Here is a 10,325-nt window from a genome sequence, read left to right as displayed (position 1 = left end):
ATTGACCCTAGTCCTCTCACTCCAGGCCCTCGACCAGACCCTTTGTCGTTATCCAGGACCCCCTTCATGCGCTTGCTTCCCTCCTTTTGAAGCCCAGATGGCGGCCCCATATTTGCAGCATTTCATTGCAAACATCCCAACGCCCTGGGATGGGGATGGCCCGGTGGGGAAAAATTACACAACTCTGTTGATTGATCCCGCTTCAGATCTAGGACCACACACGTCAGGTGGACCCTCAATACTGCCAAGCAAACTTCCTATGATTCCGTAGTAAATTCATTCTCCCAACCTCAGGACTGTCTCTCCTGGCCCTTATCTTTCAGCAAATTTCCAATATTCACCCCCCTCCCCAACACACACACACACACACACACACACACACACACCAGATGACAACCTCTCATACTCACAGAGATAAAATAGATCCATTCCAAAGAGAACTAATCTTTCCAGTTAACGTTTCCACCAACCTTCCTGCCTACAGCCTTTGCCACTTTTCTTGTACAAAGTTGGTTCTAAGGCCAATTCTTCCACTTAGGCCTTGGATCCAATGCCCTCTAGCCTTCTCAAGGACTTTGCTTCTGCAAGGATCCCCACATCAGTCCCTTTTCTCTTTTGTACTGGCAATTTTTTGCTCTCTTAACTGGCTCTTTTGTATTGGTATAAAAACATGCTGAAATATCATCTATCTTAAGTCACACACACACACACACACACACACACCAGCCTTCAGTTCATCCAGCACCTTTAGAGCAAAAATTTTTGAAAGAGTTGTCCACTTTTCTGTCAACCATTCTCACTTGTTCCTGACTCCCTCCAGGCAGGCCACACCACTCCACTGAAAGAGATTTACCAAGAATAACAAAACCCCCCACCTCCTCAGCCTCTTTGAATGCTTTCTTTCCTTCTTTGTCTTGAATTAAACCCTTTTCTCCCCCAAGACACAGTTTTCCCTGAGGCTCTCAAGTGGTGGTAATTCTCACTTCCTCGTACCCCTAGGCATGGAGTGAGTGAATTCCTTGAACACTGAATATTTTTCCCCTGCTCTCATTCCACAGTACTCAGCAAACCTTCAGCCACAGCTAATTCCGGCTCTTCTGACTCCGCACCCGTACCTGTGTGCCTTCAGGTGCCTGAAGGAAAACACATCACCACCTTAAGGTCAAGTGGGCCTTTAGAGCTGTTTCCGCCCGCCCCCCACCCCTGAATTTTACTGCCTTCCTCCATTCATTCCCCCACTCTCCTCAACAACTGTCTCCTCAAACTTCAAACACCTCCTCCCTGCATATTCACTCTGACGGATGACCCCGAGTGCTCTTTCATTGAAAAATAAAAGCCGTCCAGAGAGAGCATAGCATAATGTATAGAGTTGTCCAATCGCTGAATCACTATGTTGCACAGCCGAAGCTCATGTAACATTGTCTGTCAACTATACTTCAATTTTTAAAAAAAATTTAATTGGAAAAAAGAGCTTGTATGGACTTGCACCTTTCTGCTTGTATTCTGCTGAGGAGCTGTCCACGCCCCCGCCCCCACGGAGGCTGGCCCCTTCACTGAAGCAGATCTCCGCCCCCCTCTCATGTTTAAAGACAATATCCACAACAGAATCTCGAATTTCCTGAAGTCCTCCTCGACTCCATCCTGCCAACTGCTCAGGCCCATCGTCTCCACGTTACACTAGGTGGTTTCTTTCACATGCTACAGACGCACACACCCAGCTGATCAGCAAATCCAATCTGCTTTGGATCCAAGGTGTATCCAGAGTCTCTCAACTTCTCACTGGGTTCACTTTGACCACCTGGCCCAGGGGACACCATTCCTCACCTAACCTATTGCAGTTGCCTCTTAACCAACTTCCCTACTTCAGCCTTTGCTTAGCACCCCACTCCCGTCCCCAAGAGTCTATTCCCAACACAAGCAGCCTGCATGAGCCTGTTAACAGGGAACTCAGCCAGTGTCACTCCTCTGCTCAAACCCCTGGCTTCCTGTCTCACAGTGAAGGCTCCCCACAGCCTCCCCCATGCCCCCATTTGCCCCCCCTCGATTACCCTCTTCCTCACGTACTCTGCTCCAGCCAGGCCCGTATCCTGGTGAGTCTTTGTACTTTCCAGGCAATTTCTTTGGCAGGTGTTCTCCCCCTTTAAGGGCTCTTCCTCCAGGGCCCTGCATAGCTCATTCATGCCCTCTGCTCATTCAGGTCTTCAAAAGTCACCAGTGTGGTTCTCCCTGCTCACCCTATTTTAATCACCGCCCTGCCCTACCCACCTCATCCTGAACTCGCTTCCTCCCTGCTTTAGTTTTCTGCAAAGTGCTTATCACCAACCAGCATGCTATTGTGAAAATTAGTAAGGGGGACCCTCCCTAAAATAAAGTCGGGAGGTTTCCACAGGGGGGAGCATTGACACCTTACCACTCAGTAGTCAATTGCAGGCCCAACAGGAAGAGACTGACTCGACCCTGCCCAAGATACTCCTCTACGCGGCCTGCTGGAGGAGGACCCGCTTTCCTTAGGCCCGCCCCTCCCGCAACAGCTCAGCCAATGAGAAGCCACCGCGCTTGAACTCCCAGTTTACTCCAGGGGACTGTTAGTCCGTAATAGCCTTTCCAAACCATCGCTTTTCTTCTTAAGCATGCCTCTCCTTTGTCCCTCCTCCCCACTTGCCTAGGGTTTTGCTACAGCTAGTGTGTCCCAGATTGCAAATCCTCTTTTACTCCCAAATAAACTCTTTTGCAGGTAAAACAACAGGCAGGTCTTACTTTTAAGGTTAACACTGTGATTTAATTGTTCACCTTCCACCTTCCCCCACCAGATTATGAACCCCAGGAGGACAGGGATTTTCATCTGTTTTGTTCACTGGTCCCTTGAGCAGTATCTAATACAGAGTTGGTACTAAATAAATATTTATTGAATAAAAGACCAACTTTTTGCCAAAACTAGGGATCAGTTCTCTGTATTTTACATGACTTTATCGTAGCTTTACTAGTGATAATTCCCTCCATTTTTCTCTAGGTTTCCATGACCTCAAACTCCTGCGGTTTTCCACTCACCTCTTTGGCCATGTCCGTGGTTCTTTTCTCCAATATTTCTCCTCTATCACACCACCGTGTTGGAGGGCCTCAGGGCTATCTGCCCTTAACCCTGTGCTCCCTCTTTACTTCCCCCCCCCCCCCAGGAAATCTCATTCAGTGCGGCAGCTTTGAATATTATCTATATGCTGATGACTCAGTGTTCTATCTCCAGCCCCGACCTCTCCTTTACACTCCAGACTTGTCTCTCCACCTCCTACTCTTCATCCTTGGATGTCTAACAGGCATCTGAAACCCAGCACGGCCCAAAACAGTGCTATCGATTTTCCTTCCCTATAAGCCATCACCCTCCCCTCACCCCCAAACATTTTCTGGATGCTTATGCTAAAGATCTCTCTGAAACAGAGATTTACTACAACCAAGAAAAGTGCCTGACACATTATAAGCACCCACTAAGTATTTATTTTCTGGGTGCTAGGTTCTAGCTTTGGTTACTTCAGCTTAATTTCCTCATTAAAAAAATTTTTTTAGGGGTGCCTGGGTGGCTCAGTCCATTGAGCGTCCAACTTTGGCTCAGGTCATGATCTCACGGTTTGTGAGTTTGAGCCCCACATGGGGCCCTGTGCTGACAGCTCAGAGCCTGGAACCTGCTTCAGATCCTGTGTCTCCCTCTCTCTCTGCCTCTCTCCCATTCCCTCTCTCTCTCTCCCGCAGAAATAAACATTTAAAAAAAAATTTAAAAATTGAATGTTCTTATTTATTTTTGAAAGAGAGACAGAGACAGAGAGGGAGACACAGAATCCGAAGCAGGCTCCAGGCTCTGAGCTGTCAGCACAGAGCCCAACATGGGGTTTGAACCCACCAACCGCGAGATCATGACCTAAGCTGAAGTCTGACGCTTGACCGACTGAGCCACCTAGGCTCCCCCATTTTCCTTATTTTTAAAATGAAGCAGGGGGCGCCTGGGTGACTCAGTCGATTATGCGTCCAACTCTTGATTTTGGCTCAGGTCATGATCTCACGATTTGAGAGACTGAGCCCGATGTCAGGCTGTATGCTGACAGTGTGGAGCATGCTTGGAATTCTCTCTCTCTTTCTCTCTCTCTCCCGCCCCCTGCCCCTCCCCCACTCAGTCTCCTTCTCTCTCTCTCTCTCTCTCTCTCAAAAATAAATTTAAAAAATGTTGGGGCGCCTGGGTGGCGCAGTCGGTTAAGCGTCCGACTTCAGCCAGGTCACGATCTCGCGGTCCGTGAGTTCGAGCCCCGCATCGGGCTCTGGGCTGATGGCTCGGAGCCTGGAGCCTGTTTCCGATTCTGTGTCTCCCTCTCTCTCTGCCCCTCCCCCGTTCATGCTCTGTCTCTCTCTGTCCCAAAAATAAATTAAAAAAAAAAAAAAATGTTTAAAAATAAAATGAAGCTAATGAATGAGATAAAGCATGTGAAGAAATAAACCTACCTTTAGTAGGTATTCAGTAATTCAATAAATATTAATTACCCTCCTTTCTAGAAGTCCCATTTAATTCTCATGAGAGTGTTTTGAGGGAGGTATTATTGTTCCATTCTTTTTTTTTTTTTTTTAGGATGAGGCAATTGAAACTCAGATAGGAATAATAAATATGTACAATTTACGAAAAAGTAGGTAAACATTTACCGCAGTGCCTCAAACTGTCAATGCACCCAAGCATGCTCTAAAATTTCTCTCCTAAACACCTGTCACTTAGCTAGCCTCCAGGTAATTGTGATGCAGGTAAGTCCTCGAAGGCCTGTGACACTGCAGCACATCTCGGATTGTATGTTTCTTCCCACCAGAAGTGCAGAAAGGATTTGCAAAACCTGACTGAGCGGTGGAGAAACAGCTGGTGGGAGTTTGTGTCACCTAGTTGGTTTTTCTAAGATCCCTACGATGTGGATCGATGTGGATCGCTACGCTAGAAGCCGAGGTTCAAAGGTGAACACAGACACAGCCCTGAGAGTATTTGTGCAGGGAGGCAACAAGCATCCTTCTACCGTCCTTGTGACCTGTTCTCTCCATGATTCCTCCTTCTTCAAATAAGGAGGGGGAAAGGTCAGTTATGAATGAAGAATTCAACTGGCAAGAGATCCAGATCAAACACGTTCATTTCGTTAAGTGCGGGACATTCCATTCACTCTCCGACTGAATGAGGGATTAACGTATTTTAGTCAAGAGGATGTCATTCTTTCTCAACTGATTTCAGAGCTGTTTTGTCCCACCCAGCTCTCTTTTGTGAGAAGTACCTCAAAATGATATAGTTCCCCAGAAAAAGTCATAGGTGAAGTCCTAACCTAAAACAGAGTTTCATCTTGTATTTCAGTTTGTTCCGATACTTCCCCTGTGATGAAGAACATTTTTATCTCATCAGCAATTCTGGTCAAGGGGGTCAGATGTGGGACTCGCTATTGGGAGCACGTCTCGAGACGCAATTGGAATTCTCCCTCCAAGATTCTTTAAAACAGGACTCCGAGAGAAAGAGAATTTGGTTTTTAAGTCATTGATCTGTCATCAATAATCATCGAATCAACACATTTCGGATGATAATCACAGAAGAAAAATGTTCCTCTTGTGTGGCTATGCGTTATAAACAATGTTCATCTCTGGCTCTGTCACAGTCCTAACTGGGTAATTCTGTCGTTGGAAAGTACATTTTCTGAAAATTAAAATAAACGACTTGAAATAAAAATAGATGCAGTTTTCCTCCGTTTACTGCTGTTAAATTACAAAAATTCACCTAAGTAAATTTTAAAGATCCAACTGGCTTTATTAATTGATTTATGAATTGGGCAGCATTCCATCTAGCAAGTAGAGGGGAGCTGTAAGGAGTTGTTAAAAAAAAAAAAAAAAGCAGATTTATATAGGGAGAAGAAAAGGCAGGAAGCTCTTGATGAAAGAAAATAAAGGCTTGTTACAGGCCAGATCACCCTTTCCTTCAGGGGAAGGGCAGGGGGTGTCTTATCAGGTCCAGGAATGGGGAGGCCCATGTGACAGATTGCCTCATCCGTGCTGATCAGAACATTCCTGGCTGAATAGTTCAGACTACATTTCCGGGACCATTGAAACTGAAGTTAGGTTGGGTACTAAGCCCAGTTTGATGATTTGGCCTAAGTGACACCATTTGGGGCCTGTGGATTTCATTTTAATACTGTCTCCTTGTTTAAAATTCTACAAGTTTTCATTATTGGACTTAAACAAATTTTTTAATGTTTGTTTTTGAGAGAGAGAGAGGCACAGTGCAAGCGAGGGAGGGGCAGAGAGAGGGAGACACAGAATCTGAAGCAGGTTGCAGGCTCTGAGTTGTCAGCACAGAGCCTGACGCGGGGCTCGAACTCACAGACCACGAGATCATGACCTGAGCTGAAGTTGGACGCTTAACCGACTGAATCACTCGGGCGCCCCTCATTACTGGACTTTTAAAAGCCAGAGAATAAGCAAGGCAATTCTTATAAATATTGTATTAATCTCCTGTATGATTGTTCTTGAAACTTTCCCATTTACAAGTAAAGGTTGTAAGGATAAAATGAATTTATTCATGTAATTAGAAAGGCCAGGTACAATTGTAGTAATCATAGCAATTTGTATTTCTTAGGAGCCTAAGCAGTACATATGGTAAGGACCTTTAAATGCATTATATCCAATTTTTATAATAGCCCTTGAAAGTATTATTACCCCTCATTTTACAGATGAAGAAAATCAAATTTAGAAGTTAAATTACCCAAATAAAAAATTTACCAAGATCACTCAGTAAGCCCTCGGCGCTTTCCCCCATTAATTAACTTTATGTCATCAATGTAATACCAACTGCTCCTTGGGTATAAAGGGAGTTTGCCTCTTAAAGTATATGTGGCTTCTGAGATAGGCATTAGGGACTTAGGAGTCTAAGAATTTTCATATGTTTGCAAAGAAGCATCTTTAGCTTTACTGACTTAATACTTTCCAAAATTTCTTTGGGGATCATTTATTGATCATGCATTGAGTTTCTTATTATTCAACTGTATGATTAATTTTTATCCTTTTGAATATGAATATCATATTCTATTCCTTCTATTAGTTTACTTATACTTTTACTAAATACCTTTTACTTTCCTACTTAATATTATTTTATCGCAATAAGGGCCACATTTTTGCAAGTAAAACCAAGGAATCATTTCTCAATATACAGTAGAGCTACATCTTAGGTTTGAAAGTTAGGGGTGCCTGGGTGGCTCAGTCGGTTAAGCATCTGACTTTGGCTCAGGTCATGGTCTCACAGTTCATGGGTTTGAGCCCCACGTTGGGCTCTGTGCTGACAGTTCAGAACCTGGAGCCTGCTTCAGATTCTGTGTGTATGTCTCTCTCTGCCCCTCCCTCACTCTCTCTCTCTCTCTTTCTCTCTCTCTCAAAAATAAACATTAAAAAACTTACAAGTTAATGAATAAAGTGAAAATCTCCAATAGTCAAAATTACCTGAAAATACCTTAAAAAATTCTTTAAGGGGCGCCTGGGTGGCTCAGTCGGTTAAACGTCCAACTTCGACTCAGGTCACGATCTCGCGGTCCGTGAGTTCGAGCCCCGTGTCGGGCTCTGGGCAGATGGCTCCGAGCCTGGAGCCTGCTTCCGATTCTGTGTCTCCCTCTCTCTCTGCCCCTCCCTCGTTCATGCTCTGTCTCTCTCTGTCTCAAAAATAAATAAACGTTAAAAAAAATTTTTTTTTAAATTCTTTAAATCACCCATCAAGTATAGTACTATGTATGTGATTTGTGAATTTAGCCTAGTTTTTTTTCATTCTTTCAACAGTAAGTATTTATATATGGCCCTCATCACACTTATTTCCCATCTTAAGGATATTGACCGAGCCTATCACCAACCATTTATCTACTATTTGAACAATGTGTTTTAAAGTCACTCAAAAATTTTTTTCCATTGGTTTCACAAATCTTCATTATTGGTGTTAGGTTTCATTGCATACATCACTTTTAATGTAAGAAAAAAGAGATACTGTCCTGGTATACAAGCCCTTTAAGTTAATTTGAACGTGATTCAATACCACTGTAATTGGAACTTACTAGCTGGCTAAGATTTCTTCCCTTTCCTCAAGTATGGATGAACTATTCAATTAATAAGCTTTTCTTTCCCATGCTATAAATATAAAGCGATTGTGTGTGCATGTGTATGTGAATGTTGTGTATGTGCATGTGTAATCTTCTGCTCATTTTGGCTTCTATTATTTTATAAAAACTGGGTAAAAAGCAAAATAGCCTATCCCAAGGAAATCCAATATGTTAGTGTAATAAGTTCTCTCTGGAAGCAGGCAGTTCTGTTGGTGCTCAATGCATGGCTTTCTCACTCGAAATACTGGTGGTCATCTGTAAGCCTATCAGTTTGATATAAATCAACTAAAAGACACCACAAGATTGATACAGCGGTCAAAGGAATGAAATAGATAGACATCCCCAGGGTACTGAATGTTCCTGCCCAACACTGGGTGGGAACTTCAAATGATATGGCTACAAACCAAGCATGGTAAGTAGATGTCAATAGATGTTGAATGAATGACACTTGCCCCGTCTCCCCCATAGACATTAAAGCAGATGGGAATTAGGAGTCACGTGAAATGTCTGCCTCACCTCCTTCTCCCAATTCCACCGGGAGAGAAATGAGTCTAGGAAGAATGAATGCCCTATTAGCTTTTATATTATGGACATAATTGGTCACGGTAGTTAATGGAGTAGGACTGGAAAAGTCTTAAATCCCTGGTTGAGACAGCATTGGGAGGGGGAGTTATAAATACACACATCAGTCATATATTGCATCGCAAAAGTGGGGATTAGAAAGACTAGGATTATAAAGTCTTGAGTCAATGAAGCTTATCTAATATCTCCTTATTGAAATGTCTTTGATTTTATGAGTCCTCCCATTAGCAAACTATGAATCACTTTGTTCATTAACTTTATTTAATAATAATAATTGCAGGGGCGCCTGGGTGGCGCAGTCGGTTAAGCGTCCGACTTCAGCCAGGTCACGATCTCGCGGCCCGTGAGTTCGAGCCCCGCGTCGGGCTCTGGGCCGATGGCTCGGAGCCTGGAGCCTGTTTCCGATTCTGTGTCTCCCTCTCTCTCTGCCCCTCCCCCGTTCATGCTCTGTCTCTCTCTGTCCCAAAAATAAATAAAAAAACGTTGAAAAAAAAAAATTTAAAAAAAAATAATAATAATTGCATAAAATCTTGTAGTTCAGCAAACACTTCTACTCTCCTAGTCAGCTTCTCAACAGCTCTGTGATTGCAGCGTTACCACCATCCACCCACTCATAGAAGCTTCCAGGGAACTAGCACCCTGTCCTACTGATTTCTATAGCACTGTGCCCACACGTAGCAGGCAATCCTTGTTTTTTGAATGTAAACCTTGATATTACAGATGCAAACATGGGTTTCGAAAGATTAACTTGCCCAGTACTCATGAGTAGCAGTGGTAAGAATATGTCCTAAGCCTTTCATTCTACATTCCGTGGCATTTGTCCAACCTGGATGAACAAATTTCTCTCGGTAAATACAGATAGATGCATATGATTTAGACATTTAAAAAAAAATTTTTTTTAACATTTATTTATTTTTGAGACAGAGAGAGAGCATGTACAGGGGAGGGTCAGAGAAAGAGGGAGACACAGAATCCGAAACAGGCTCCAGGCTCCGAGCGGTCAGCACAGAGCCCGACGTGGGGCTTGAACCCACGGACCGCGAGATCATGACCTGAGCCGAAGTCGGATGCTTAACCGACTGAGCCACCCAGGCGCCCCGATTTAGACATTTTTAAATTATTCAAGACTTGGGGAGCCTGAGTGGCTCAGTGGGTTAAGCGTCCAACTCTTGATGTTGGCTCACGTCATGACCTTGTGGTCCATGAGGTTGAGCCCCACGTGGGGCTCTGTGCTGACAGTGCAGAGCCTGCTTAGGATCCTCTCTCTCCCTCTCTTTGACCCTCCTCCTCCTCTCTCTCTCTCAAAAATAAATAAATGGGGTTTTTTAATTATATAAATTGTCCAAGACTTAAAATGCACATAGGGGCCTTTTTTAGGTCGACAGCTGTTTTTATTATATAAATTTCAGGTAGGGACATTTTTAGGTTGACAGCTAAGTTTTTATTCCTTATTTAAATTTCAGGCGTATTCTTTCTGACAGTTTAGTAAAACTGCATACATATTTTAACAATATTCATAGAAGTGATTAACATCACAGTATTAGAATATTAGGGTATTATTAAAGAAACAATTATTTTCCTTTCTCTACAATTGCTAACAATGAATTTACGCTA

This window comes from Neofelis nebulosa, chromosome 10 (assembly GCF_028018385.1).
Source record: "Neofelis nebulosa isolate mNeoNeb1 chromosome 10, mNeoNeb1.pri, whole genome shotgun sequence".
Taxonomy (NCBI): Eukaryota; Metazoa; Chordata; class Mammalia; order Carnivora; family Felidae; genus Neofelis; species Neofelis nebulosa.
This window is presented reverse-complemented; position numbering follows the sequence as displayed.